Source organism: Ambystoma mexicanum, chromosome 6p (genome assembly GCF_040938575.1).
Source record: "Ambystoma mexicanum isolate Mex_15411 chromosome 6p, UKY_AmexF1_1, whole genome shotgun sequence".
Classification (NCBI taxonomy): Eukaryota; Metazoa; Chordata; class Amphibia; order Caudata; family Ambystomatidae; genus Ambystoma; species Ambystoma mexicanum.
This window is the reverse complement of record NC_090935.1, coordinates 364,785,428-364,799,026: the sequence shown is the minus strand read 5'-3', so window position 1 is coordinate 364,799,026 and position 13,599 is coordinate 364,785,428.

Below are 13,599 nucleotides of genomic sequence, written 5' to 3'. Positions count from 1 at the left end.
TATTAGTTGTCATGATTCACAGGGCCCCAAGGCTCGTCCTTGGATTGAAAGCAAAAATATCTTTCTATATACCATGTGGCAATACGCCTGCATCCAGGATGTGTTTAAATGCAAGATCTGAGCTTATCTCCCACATAATATAGTCTCCTGCTTATCCATGGCACCAGTTCCTTTAATCAAAGTGTTGCGTTCATTGATTTGAAATTAGTTTCCAGATCTAAAGGCATTGTTCTAGTCATTGTTCACTGATGGGCTCAGGCTTTCCCAATGTGCTCCTCTTTATAAACTTCACAAGAAACCTGCCACAATTCAGCCATCTTCTCCCGCCACAGGCCTTCTCTGCTACAATAATAATAGTTTCCTGTTTCTGCGTATCAGTAAATGCAAACATTACTTATCCACCCAAAAATGTTACTATAAACAATGTTTCCATATCTTTATCCATATCTTTTGAAAAATAATGTTCTTTTACTAAATCTGGTTATGCCACCTATGGAAGCTACTTTATACCTCTATAGGTGGTTGCCTATGGATAGGGATGAACGTTGTGAACATAGGATTTGTTTTACCTGCTATAAGACACTTACCCAAACTTCCATCACTTCCAAGTGATAACAGAAACTAGCAGGTAAACATTTATAAAGGTGTTTATTATTTGATGCTTTGAATAGGCATTGAGCTGAAATGTGCCAAAATTCTCAAATTGTCCCTGCTGTTATAAAAAGTGTCAAATGACACTTGAGTGTCCCTCTCACTGACTACTCATGAGCAAGTCGCTCTGTGTAATATGGTACTGCAAAATCCAATAGCCTTTGATTCTATCCTGGCCTCAAAAGGAGGCATCTGTGCCTTAATTGGATCAAAGTACTGTATATTTACTATGAATTACGAAGGCAACCTTACTTATATATTGCCCTAATTAGATAATCTGTGGCTGTACTGCAGAGATAGAATATATATAATCATACATACATTATGCTCCCCCTTTGGTCCTGAGCACCCAATTCTATTTGGCCGTTGGAGCGTCTTATTCTGTGACTTTAGCCTCTTTGTATCAGTTTGTTATTCAAAAGCATCATTATTCCGCCACTTCAAATTCTCTACATTAGTTCGGTATTCAAAAGTATTAGATTTGGCCAGCGGACGATCACGGAGCATACCAGGGTCACAAAATACTAGTGAATTCACTGGGTATTGCATATGTGTCCGCTCGGTCCGCTGCCTCCGGGTCTTCTGCTTTCTCTTCTATGCTCAGCCCGGCAAACTGCTTCTTCCCACTTCCCCTGGCCAATGCCGTTCGGGAAAGGAGCTTTCTTCGCTCCAGGGATACTCCGGTGCTCATATGCCACCGGAGCCCACTTCACAATGGGGAAAGCTTTTCAACGTAATACTTCCCGCAGCGCAACGTCTGTATTTATGGTTCTCATGGGGAAAGCTTTTAAGCAAGCCTCCAGCTACGCAACCGCTTCATACAAGGTCTTTGAAGGTAGAGACTCTCTCGATACGACATCCGATCTACAAATCACACGTCTCTGCTTTCCTTAAACTTCTGCTGCAACTGCAATGTGCGGTTAGTGCAATTACTCCACCTCCCACTACTGCTCTCTATGGCCTTCATCTGAGGAGTTCTTTTATACTTCCCAGGCTCACTCAGGTGTGGGTCATTAGCACTATTAGACTGCAACTTGCAGTGCAGTGCCTCTGCATCCCTCTTCTTCGGCCCAGTACTTTGAGCAGTATGGGACTTGAAGTCCCTAATGTTCAATTTACCTTTTCTATTCAGAATGTTGTTTCTAAATGTACCAATCTAATTTCTATTCTTAACTACATCCTCTGAAGGAGTTTTGTAAGGACTAAACGAGTGGTTCTGATTTACAGGGGAATTAGAGTTTTCAGAATCTAAGATGTTAATGGTTTGGGATTTGCATGTAACATTCCCCTATTGATCACAGTAACTTTCACCCCCATAAATATAGGTGACTTTATGACTGGGGGTTTTACTCCCAATAAATGATTAATTTTGACAGTTTTCACCACCATCAAGACAATTAGCCTTGAGAAAGAAAACCCCTCTCCAACAACAAGCCATTAAATATTCTGGCATCACTCATATTTCTTCCTCTGAGTAAGACAAATACTGTGTCTCTCCCAACAGAGTCCTCCCTGTTCGCCTGAGGTCCTTCTCCTCACAGGTGATCCTCCTGGCTAATACGACCACCAGGGTCAGGATCAGGAAGTGGCTGCCTTCCCCTGGCCACCTGGAGGAGACTTTAGGTAGGGTCTTTGTTAGGACTATGCAGGATTCATCACAATATCCTCCATCAAAGACATCTCCTGGCTCAAGGCCTGCCTCTCTTCGATCCAGTCCTGGATGTCCAGTGCTTACCTGAAGCTCAACCCCTCCAAAACTGAATTCGTACTGCTGACCAACAACACTGAACACCCTGACATCCAGACCTGGCTCTCTGCCACAAACCTCAAGGATTTCACAGCCCAACTGGCCACCTGTGTCAAGTCCCTTGGGTTTAACATTAAACAGCACATAGCAAGGAAGGCACAAACAGCTTGTTACCAACTCTTTCTCCTCAAGCCCTTGATCCCAGAAAACAACTTCAGATCTGCTATCTAAACCATGGTATTCTCCCACCTGTATGGTGGCAATGCCCTTTTGGAAGGCCTTTGGATGACTACCCTGGCAGCCCTGAAATGTGCCCTGCATGCTGCAGCAAGACTCATTAACAGACTCAGCAAATTCGACCCACCCTCAACGAACTGCACTGGCTCACGCTTCAAGCCGATATTACCTTCAAATCCTGTTGTATCATCTATAAGGCTTTTTTGCTGCCATTAAGTCAGAGCCAATAGGAGTATGTTCTTACATGGGGATATTTGCATATATTAGCAAAGCCAGCATGAACATGTTTTGTGATAGTACCATTACTGGCACTTTGGGCAAAGTATGTTCTGATCTGGGAATACTGGCATATATAGGTGCACCGGCATAGACATGAATGGGTAGAATCAGCATGAAAATGTGTTTACACTGGCAGAGTACTGGCATATAGTGGAGTAGGACATTATGAAAATGCATCAGGAATGATCCTGGGCACTGCTGGTTACTTCCAAGGACTTTTTGAATGTCTTACTTACAAAATGGATTGTAAACTGTGTGGCGTTTAATCTAATTTTTCCACAGAAAGTGTAGTGTAAAATGTCCCATTTTAACCCATTATTTAAAAATGTTCTTGTGGGGCGCTCCCGTACATTTATCCAGGGGCAGCACCAACACTCTTCTCTCTGTGGGCTACCCTTGGGGTGGGCTCCACTACATTAGCTCCAGGCCCCACTTGTTTGACCAGCATGGCTTTGCCTCTGGGTTGCGGGGCGCAGAGGCTGAATGGGGGAGCCCCGCCTTTGAGGAGAAAGGTGGAGCGCAGAAGAGGGAAGTACAGCAAAGACCTGAGCAGTAGCTACTACATTGAAAAGAGGAACTGGTTATGAATTGTTAGCAAATGGAAGTACAGTTGAATTGTAGGGTAATATCCTTTGATAAAGTGTGTAGTTCGGATAATATGTAACAACCAAATCTGGGAACGTGCCAATTATGATTTTGAGGAGGATTGAATGTGTTTCCAACTGTGAAGGTGTAGTTTGTATTTTGCGACAGTTACTGCAGATTGTTTGTTGACATGTAATACGTTTGATTTCGACTTATTTGTTATGGGTCCAATTTGGATCCAGAGGCATGTGGGACAACATTTCAAACTTTGGTTGTAATGTCATTTTTCTGGTATACCAGCTATTACTTTTTGTATAGACAAAGTAAATTGTACTTTAATAGCCAAATGACGTGTAAGGGGATAATTGAATACAGACATGGACACTTACAGCAGGAGAAACGTATCTTTTCTGAACATAACTTTTATTTTTTTAAAGAACCTCACATTCACTGATATGTTGGAAACATTCATGCCTCTGGGCTTTTTTCTACTTTTGTTGACATTGTTACTTTTTTTATCAGTCTTTTGACCTCCAGAATAGTACACTGAGTCTTCATGTAGGTTAAATGGTTGTACCTTATCATTTTCAGCTGGTTGCCATGATAAATTATCTTACAGCACTATACTGCTTGCACCCTGGACATAATAGCTCATAGTTTATATACTGTGTTTGATAATGATATGGAGGGAGAGGGACATGAAGAACATCACTTATTTAGCAATGAAGACAGCGTAGCTATTAATATCAGCAAGAATCAAGTGTGGGCCTGGGAGCACCCTTGTATCCTCCCCCTGCCCCCTGCCTTCCTTTTTCCTCCCCAACCCTCCTCCCCTCGCTCCCTTCTCACCAATCCCACTTTGTGTCCCTCCCCATCATTCCATCAGACCTCCTCCCTTTCAATAATTTCTTTCCTGCCCCTCAGGTCCCACCCTCTTTCACCCCCAGGCTCCCCAAATTGTTTTGCGTTTCTGTGTGCATCCTCTGTGTCTATACACCACCTGATCCCATCTTTTTCTTTTTCTGACATCCATTCCTACTTTCCACTTTTCCCACTTCAGGACTTCCAAACAAATCCACTTTTCTGCTATAACTCTTTTGGCTACAATACATGCAGTATTTAAAAAACACTTTGCGTACCAATCTGGCTCTTAAACCCCCCCCCCTTAGCCCCAATATTACCACCTTGGGCTCTAATCACATCTGCCTCTCTAAACCCGCCCCCAACTTCCCTTTGGATCTTCTCCCAGTACCACTGTAGCAGCAGGCACTGCCACATCATGTGCCTGCATTCCCCCCTATGGGTCTTGCACTGTCCCCCTCGCCTCTACCCATCCTCTTCAGTCTGTCCTTCGAGTAGTATGCCCTGTGCAAGTACTTACATTGTATCAACCACAATCAGGTCATTATAGCCACCTGCTTTGGGTACTGTAACGTCTCCCTCCACTCCTCCTCATCTATCTCTCCCACATCCTTGATCCATCTTTCTTTCAAGGGCCCGAGGTGTATCATTGAATTTAGATTGAGAGCTCTGTAGGCATTTTGCTCGATTGGGGAAGCCTGCAGGATTTCCTTGCCCCCTGTTGTATGTGGCATCAGCGCATGTCAAAGTTAAAGGTATTTATGGTGTTCATGTCTACCAACGCCCCACTTGCCCCAGGGCTCCTAGAGGATCTGAAGCCTTAGGAAGTCACCACGCCTCCTACTACCTTGATACCCTTGTCCTTCCACTGATCTGCCCATCTTAACTTCTGTATGCCTTTGATCAGCCTATTCCCCCAAAGCATGGCTGCCATAGTGAGCAATTTACCCCAACCTAGCGGTTTGTGGGCCTGTGCCAAGGCATTCCCCACCACACTCGTCACCGGCAACACTTCTTCCTGTCAGGTTTTCTCATATAATAGTCTTTCCCACACATTTCTCCCCATGGGGCCCAGTTTAAAGTTTGGTACACCTAACCCTCCCTCCCACGGGGAATTGTAAACATTTCCAATTTAACTTTGGGTGTTCTCCGTTCCCATAGAAACTCCCTCCGAATTTTGTCAATTTTGTCAAAGTCCAGCAGCGGTATTATGGTAAGGGGCATGTTGCACAATGCATAGCAGCCTGGAAAGAGTTACCATTTTGTATAACGCCACTCTATTCATCTATGAGATCGGGAGGGTCAGCCACTGTGAGGTATTATATTCAAATCTCCTGTCAGGTGTATTGACCCATGTTCGAGTTATTGTAATGCAACATTTGGTGCTGTGGGCTTAGAAAATCTAAGATGGCCGAAAAGCCCACATTTGCACCAGAATCCAGGAAAACCGCGCAGTTTTGCGCACACCAAAATGGTTGCTTGACCTGCCACCCACCAGTGCGAGCATGATGGGCCAGAAGCACCATGAGTGAAGCGTGGTGCCAAAGGAAAAACAGCAGTGCCTGTTAGCTCAAAAAGCGCTTTGAAATCACCTTTGTTTCTCTGAATTCAAGCTCAAAATGCATATTTCAAACATTGCAAGATAGTTAATACAGGAGACCATTGCCAGACCCTATCCTTGGGCTGCACACAGAGCGAAGTCAGTGCAAAGGAATATGGTGCTGTTCAAAATCCGTTTTAATTGATGTCAAAAATTGCTAAAATCATGGGCACAAAACCACCAAACAAAAATCCAACTTCTGTTTGGGTGTTCTACAGTACTCTACTGCAGAATCTACATCAATACAATGTTAGCAAGGATCATATGCCATCAAGTAAAATCCCCTTTTTGAAATGCATTTATTCAAGACAGCTGCCAAAAAATGGGTGCAGTACCGGTGTTTGACACTGACCGGCGCTAGCGATCTAAACTCTGACAGGAGACCTGTATTTCAGGAGCTGAAAAGGAACCTGAGTCAGCTGGGACTTCAAAGCCTGGCTGGTCAATGAGAATTCTTCACACCTACTGTTCCCAGGCCCTATACCAGAAGGCAGTCTGATGTAATTAAAAGTTCAAGAGGCCTCTGTCCATGGGAAGCTGTCACACCTCAGAACTCCACACCAGAAGGCAGGAAATCACAAGTTTCTGTTAATCAAATGGAGAGTGGCACCCTGGACTGATGCCCTACTAGCAGGAAAAACCAGACAAAGGATGCCTTCAGCTGAATGGGGTATGCTGATTTTGGGTGTGAACTGTCAACAACAACTGCTTTGGGAGAGACAGGCCATGTGACATCTGACTCAGCCAGCTAGGGGCAGAGACAAACCATTGTGGATTCAGAGAGCCCAGCAAATATATGTTTTATTAAGAAATGTACGATTTGGAGATTCTTAATATGAAAAATGTACCCACAATTTGAGACTAAGCTCGACTCTGTGTGATGTTCTGAGACCGAGCCCTGCGATTATTAATATTACAGACACTGTGGTTATCTCAGAAAATTGAAAACGTATTGTAATGTGCCCAGAGAGGGGATGTACCTCCGGGGAAGATTTGATGCCAAACCGACCAGGGCAAAACCTGCTAAAAGCACAAAATGTTGTCGTTTCTGAACCCAAGCTCACAGGAACATGGGGCTTGAACAGAGAACTGTCTTAAATTCATCTGTGATGTCTACATGTATTATGAACCACTTGTGTATCTGGGAAACAGGTTTGATTATGAAAAATTGGGCTCTAAGTAAAAGCAAAGGGGTGTTTCTTCAATAGATTGTAAAAGGGTAGCATCACTCTGACTCACAAATCAGTTATCTAGTTAAAGGAAAGAGAATCCTCTAGCCTATCAGGATCCTTAGAGGGTTGGGCATAGAAAGTTAGCCTTCCCACCCACTTTCAAAAGACATAAAAAGAGCCACTGAGACCCAGATAGGGACTGCTCTTTCCACTTTCTTGCGCAGCACTTTGCCGGACCAGACAATATACACAAGGACCATAGACTCCAGATAGACTCCAGAACTTGAAGCAGAGAGGCCTGAACCAAAAGCTGAATCCTTCTCAGCAGGCCTCAGAATCTAGCCACCTAACCAAACTATTCAACAGCTGGGCGAGCTGTTTGATTCTGGCTAGAACCAGAACCAGACCCAGAAAGCAGAGCCGCAGACCAGACCAGACCACTGTGCAGTGCCAAGAACTTTTGCCAGAACCAGAGATCCAGACCAGCAGAGCAGAGCTGACCCAGATAGCTGTGACTTCAGAACCTCCCGCTAGAAGTCCAGTCTAAACCTGCTGACCAGATCTTGACGGCCTATTTCAAATTTATAGTGTGAGTATCCAGCCAGAACTGTGCAGAACCAATCTCTTAGTCTAAAATAATCTCATCCCATCCATTTCAACCTATTTAGAACTGCATAGAAATTGTGTGTCCATTCTGTGATTTCAAACCTGTGAAAGTGTCATTTGTCATTTGAATCTTATTTTATTTCTGAGAATCTACCTCCATTAAATCGTCCGCATCTTTTGAACCGCACGTCCTAGAAGCGAGATTTAACTTTCATTTTAAAGCTAAGAACCTAAGCTTTCCAACTTTCTATTCCTTATAGTTTTTCCGTAATTGCGATCAACGCACTCAGAAAAAGTCCCACGAATTGCAATTTGACTCAATTTCTCCACCTGTCAAAAATAGCTGTCCTTTTGCTTGCAACTGCTGAACTCTGTTTTCAACCTGATAATTATTCATGAATCACTGATCTTAAGTAGCTATCACCTACCCTGAATCTCCTCTAGGGAATTAAAATAATTTTAGCATATTTTTCCCTTCATTGCAAATCACATTTTAAAGTATTTCTGCCTGTTTTAAAGCATACCGGTTGCTCTAAGCTTGCTAGGGGGGATACTGCAACAGGAAAAGACAGACCAGGATACCAGATTTCTGGCCTTGCGGAAGGAGTACCAAGAAGGTTTGGACTCCCTACTGCAGAGCCAGAAAAAGCTAGAGCACAACTGGACTTCAATAGGGCATGCGCAGAGCAGGTAGTCACCCTGCAAAGCCACCTCGATAGGGAGAAGGCAGAGAGCAACAAACTGATTCTGAAAGACCTGGATACCCAGACAGAATTTGAGGAGGAGCGCCAGAAAGCTGGTGCCCTTCAAAGGCAGAGGGACGACCTGGCGGCACAGAGGCAGGCTCTTAGTCAGGAAAGGGACACCTTAGGCCAGGAAGTCAGCCACTTAAAAAGAAAAATGGAAGACAATCACCTGGCCCTCCAGGGACTGGGTGACCTCCAGAAAGAACATCAAAACTTGTTGGAGCACACCAGGAGGGTGGAAGATGCTCTGGCAAGAAAGGAGCAGGCCAGTAGGGATGGGACTCAGCAGGTAACCCTCCTGCAGCAAAGACTGGCCCAGTACTCCAAGACTAACCAGGAAGCACAGAGAGAGAATGAGGCTCTCTGCCAGGACAATGATAGGCTCCAGCAACAGGTAGCCATGGTAGCCATGCAGGAGAGACTGATAGAGTCTAGTACGGACTTGACTGAGGAACTGAAAGCACAGGCTCTTGCATGGCAACAGGGAGCAGGGGCTGATAGAGATGAGGTTCGCTGGGAAAGGGAAACACCTAAGCATAACCTCAGGAGCCCTAGTACCAGAGGCCTTCATCTTTCCCAGTCCCTGGACTCTGCCCCCCCATGTCCCCTGGCGCACATGACCACAGGGCCACAGGGATGGCAGATTACTATCCAGCCAAAAGTATGGGGCTCACAGGCCAGTACCACCCAGGAATGGATGGGCGGGCATCCGGGTATGGGCACCTAAGTACAGTGCAATTTAGTGGGGAACCCCAGGAGAGTAGGCCCACTAAGGGCATCCTGAAAACCTCTGCCCAGTTAGCCCAGTGGGCGGGGGGAACTCATCAAATCCTGACAGCAAGGAGGAATCTGAAGACTCCTCTGAGCGTCACAGGACACAGGAGACCAGGTCCCCACATTCTGCCAGCCATTCCCTGGCTCGCAGAATCGGGGAAAACCTGGAAGATCAGACGGGCACCTCTGGGAGCAGTGCTTCTGAGTCAGAGGATGAATGGACCAGGATTGCCCGAACCAAAAAGGCCAATAAGGCAAAAAGGGCCTTGCTTAAGGACACCTTAAAACAGATTAAGGCAATAAGGAGTGTCATCACCCCTTATCACAAGAACGCCAAGTATTCTGTTTGGGAACACTTGGAGCTTTACGAGAAAATGATGGAGACTTTACATTTGAAAGAGAGCAGTAGCTGCATTCAGTATGTAAAATGGATATTCTCCCCAGAATACTCCAGTTTCTTTGCGGGGCTGGAGGACCAAAACCATTCAAGATGGTCCACATATAGGGCGGCCACCTTGAAACATTTTTCGGTGCACAGAAATCCCCAAGAGGCTCGTAAGGCAGCCTACAATTTGCAATGTGGGGAAGGATCAGGCCCCACAAGAATCTGTGCAGGAATTGAAGCGTGCCTTTGCGCAGACTACCAAAAGGGTGCGCACGGACTGTAAAGAGTTTGTAAATACGTTTTTCCATGCCTTACCCAAATACTTAATGACCCAGCTAGTGAGAGATTTTCATGAGAAAAGGTCACTAGACTGGGTCATTGAACAGGCTGCCCAGAAAAGCCCCAAATCAACCAGCACCCCTGCTGCTGCTAAGGCGGCAGAGGTAAAGGTTGTCCCCATTTTAGATTTGGAGATGGGGGGGCCTAAAAACTTGCCTGCACAGAATAACTCTAAGCCCAGAAGGCCCTCGGCCCAGTCACAAACAGGGAGTCAAGGAGGTAGTCCCACAAATGGGATCCCTCATTCCCCTGATTATGTAAGTCCCCGTTACAAGGGAAACCGACCCATCCTGGGTTATGTGTGGACTCCTCCAGCCCAAGGGGGGGATCCAGCCAAGCACCTAACCCAGGGAACTCCCCATCTAACTTCCCACAGGAGGGCAGAAATTCCCCAAATACTGGACAGAACTTTTTTCCCAGGTATCCACCCAATTTCCAACCCCAAAATCATCCATACTTCTTTCTCCAATTCCCTGAGCCCAGACCACTTAATCCAGGAGAGGGGAGGCCAAGGGTGGAGGGGTACCCAAATCTTCCCAACCTGGGGTACTACCAGAGAAGGGATAGCTACCCTTCCCGGGATCAGCCCAGGGGAGAAAACCGAACCCTGTATCATCCTGAGCGGGTATCACAGTTAGAGCACCAGGTCCAAAATATGGCACGGGATCTGGGTCACATGCTGAGGGCTCAACAGAACCCTCAGATGAGCATGCCGGCGCAAAATGCCCCAAACTCTGGGCCTGGTGCTCCAAAGACGGGGGCAGCACCCCGATAACCCACCGGTTCCCAGGGAGGAGGCACAAGGGGAAGGGGGGTGTAAAGCCTTGGAGGAAGCTTCCTTCCCCACTTGTAAACAGCCCCTGGAAACCCAGGAACCAGAAACAAAATCTCCTACTCAAGGAGCAGAGAGGAGGTAGGAGAAACAAAGGACCCAAACAGACCCATTTTGTGGAGGAGGTACAGATCTTCCAATTTGAGGGAGAGGGATCCTCAGAGGATCCTGGGAAAAGGATCTTTTCTTCAGAGATGGGGGAACTCCTCGCAAAGAAAAATGGGTCCCAAGGGATCCAAATCCAGACTGGGTAGATGTGGGGACTGAGCTAGCGCCGCCCATCATCTCATCCCAGAACCAACAGCATCAAAATCCCCTGGTTCAAACCGATTCTGGTGACTGCCTCCAAAAAGGGGTGGGGCGCCCATAACCGGAACCAGGGGAACCCACGATGGCTATGATTTCCAGTTGCCAACTTTTTCTTGCAGATTCCCATGACTCTCCACAGAATTCTGCCCAGATCTCTTCTCTCGCAATGTCCAAAACTAAAAAATTGGCCCACCAGTTGTCCAAAAATGTGCATTATCTGTGCCCCCTTGAGGAGAAGGAGGGAAGATACTATGCCCCGGTACAAGTACAGGGGCAGGGTACAATTTTGGCACTGGTGGACACTGGATCCCAAGCTACCCTTCTCTTCAAAAGAGCCTTTGACGAAGTAAATTCAGGGAGGGGGGAGAATTACCAAATTCCTCTCACCTCTCTTCCTGGACAACTTGAGAACTTGGACAGGAAGGAAATTCCCGTCGAGGGGGCTGCGGATTTGGACATTAAAATTGGGCGACACAAGGTGAAACACCCGGTCATAGTAGTGACTCCATAGGGCACCCCTTGTTTACTAGGGAATGACCTCCTGAGAAGGTTTTCACCCCTAATAGATTGCGTAAACAAGGTCCTCTGGACCCAGACTAGCCGACCAAATAAATTAAAACAGAGTGTCAACCATGTTAGTTTAAACGGCACATGCCACATGGTTGAACAAAATCTGACCAAGTAGAATTTCACTTCCAGAACAACCCAAATTCCAGGCATGACAGTAATAGCAGTAGGACAACAGACTGGTGATGGGGGTCCTCTCTATTTCTGAAAATCAACCTTCCTTCCAGTTTAAGGTGGTATTCCACACTGGAAGGAAACACTCTGACATTCTTTACTAATCCACAATCAGACATTCCCACTCCAATGGTCCAGAAAGATGTGAAATCAGCTCAGAGCCTGGCTGATTTTCAGCAAATTGGAGAGCAGTTGTTCATCCCTGTTCAGTTAAATGATGGGAAGGACTCTGTTCTCGCCCGAGTGTGTGTGAACAACGGTAAGAGCTTCATCAGCGAAGCCATGTTCCGCCAACTCCCAAAAGATCCAACCATTCCCACATTCAAACTGATAGACAAATGGGAAGTGGATCTGGAAACACCCAATTCCAAACATCTCCTGCCAAGCAGGTGTATGCTCAAAATCTCCATTGGCAACAAGAGCATAGTCCATAATTGTTGGGTCATGCGAGACATCACTGCCGCCTTTTACTTAGGCAGTGACATTCTCAATCGCTTTGCCATTAGTTTGGACCTAGTAAACTTCAAAGCGTGGTCCCGATTAGCGGATAATCCCATGGGCTTTGATCATCCAGAAAAAGCATTTAGGTCAGCTCAATTGTGACCTTATGCAGTTGAGATTCAGATTAAAGAGGAAGTCACCATCGCAGAAAGGACCCGACAATTCTCCCTGGAAGTGAAAGTTAAAAGAGGACAACAATTGAAAAACCCTGATGCTTATATTCATCTAAATGCTTCTCTCCAACAGCAAGGGTTGGGGGTAAACCCAACACCATTAGTCAACATAGAACATGACACCATTCCAATAGAGATGGATAACAGCGACTTAAAGAGTATTACTCTAGCCGCAGGCACCATTATTGGAATGGCGGTTGATGACCGACATTTTTCCATTGATGTATGAAATGAACTGTTAGGACCAATCCCAAGGACTGTTTTGACAGTGACAGTGATGACAATACAACACCAGACAGGATCTTTACCCGGCATGGGGGGAACTTCCTGGTGTACACTTCCTGCCCTTATGGTAAGGAAGATGCGACTTGTGACTTCAGAGGGGATGAGGTGATTTTCCAGATCCATGAGGGTTGCCTTTCCCACCTGAAGCCTCCAGTCCAAATCAGCACTCGGACAGGGACTTCTCCACCCAGCTGGAGGAGGCCGCTGAGATAGCAAAACCAGAAGTCTTTCCAGGCTTCAGGCAGATGGTGGAAGAGAGAGTCAACCTAGCTGATGCCTGTGTGACTCTGGAACAGAAGCAAAAGTTGAAACAAGTTTTCTTGGATTTCCAAGATCTCTTTGCGGTGGACTCATATGACTGTGGTCGCACCGACATCCACACAACAATAATTCCCACGGACCCTGGCATGCCTCCAGTGTTTGTGAAGCAATATCGCTTGCCTCTCGCATCCATGGAGTCCCTTACTGAAATAATTAAGAACCTTGAGTCACTGGAAATAATCTGTCCAGTACACAGCACCTTCAGTAATCCGGTGCTGCGAATATTGAAGCCAAACGGCCAGTGGAGACTCTGTGCCGACCTTAGGGAGCTCAACAAACTGGTCAATACTTTCCGATGGCCTCTTTCCTACATTGACCAAGGGCTGGCCTAGATCCAGGGGTCACAGGTATTCACTGCAATAGACCTGACCAATGGATACTGGACTGTGCCTGTCAGTAGGGAGGACCAATACAAATTGGCTTTTACCTTTGGGGGCCAGCAGTACACATGGACC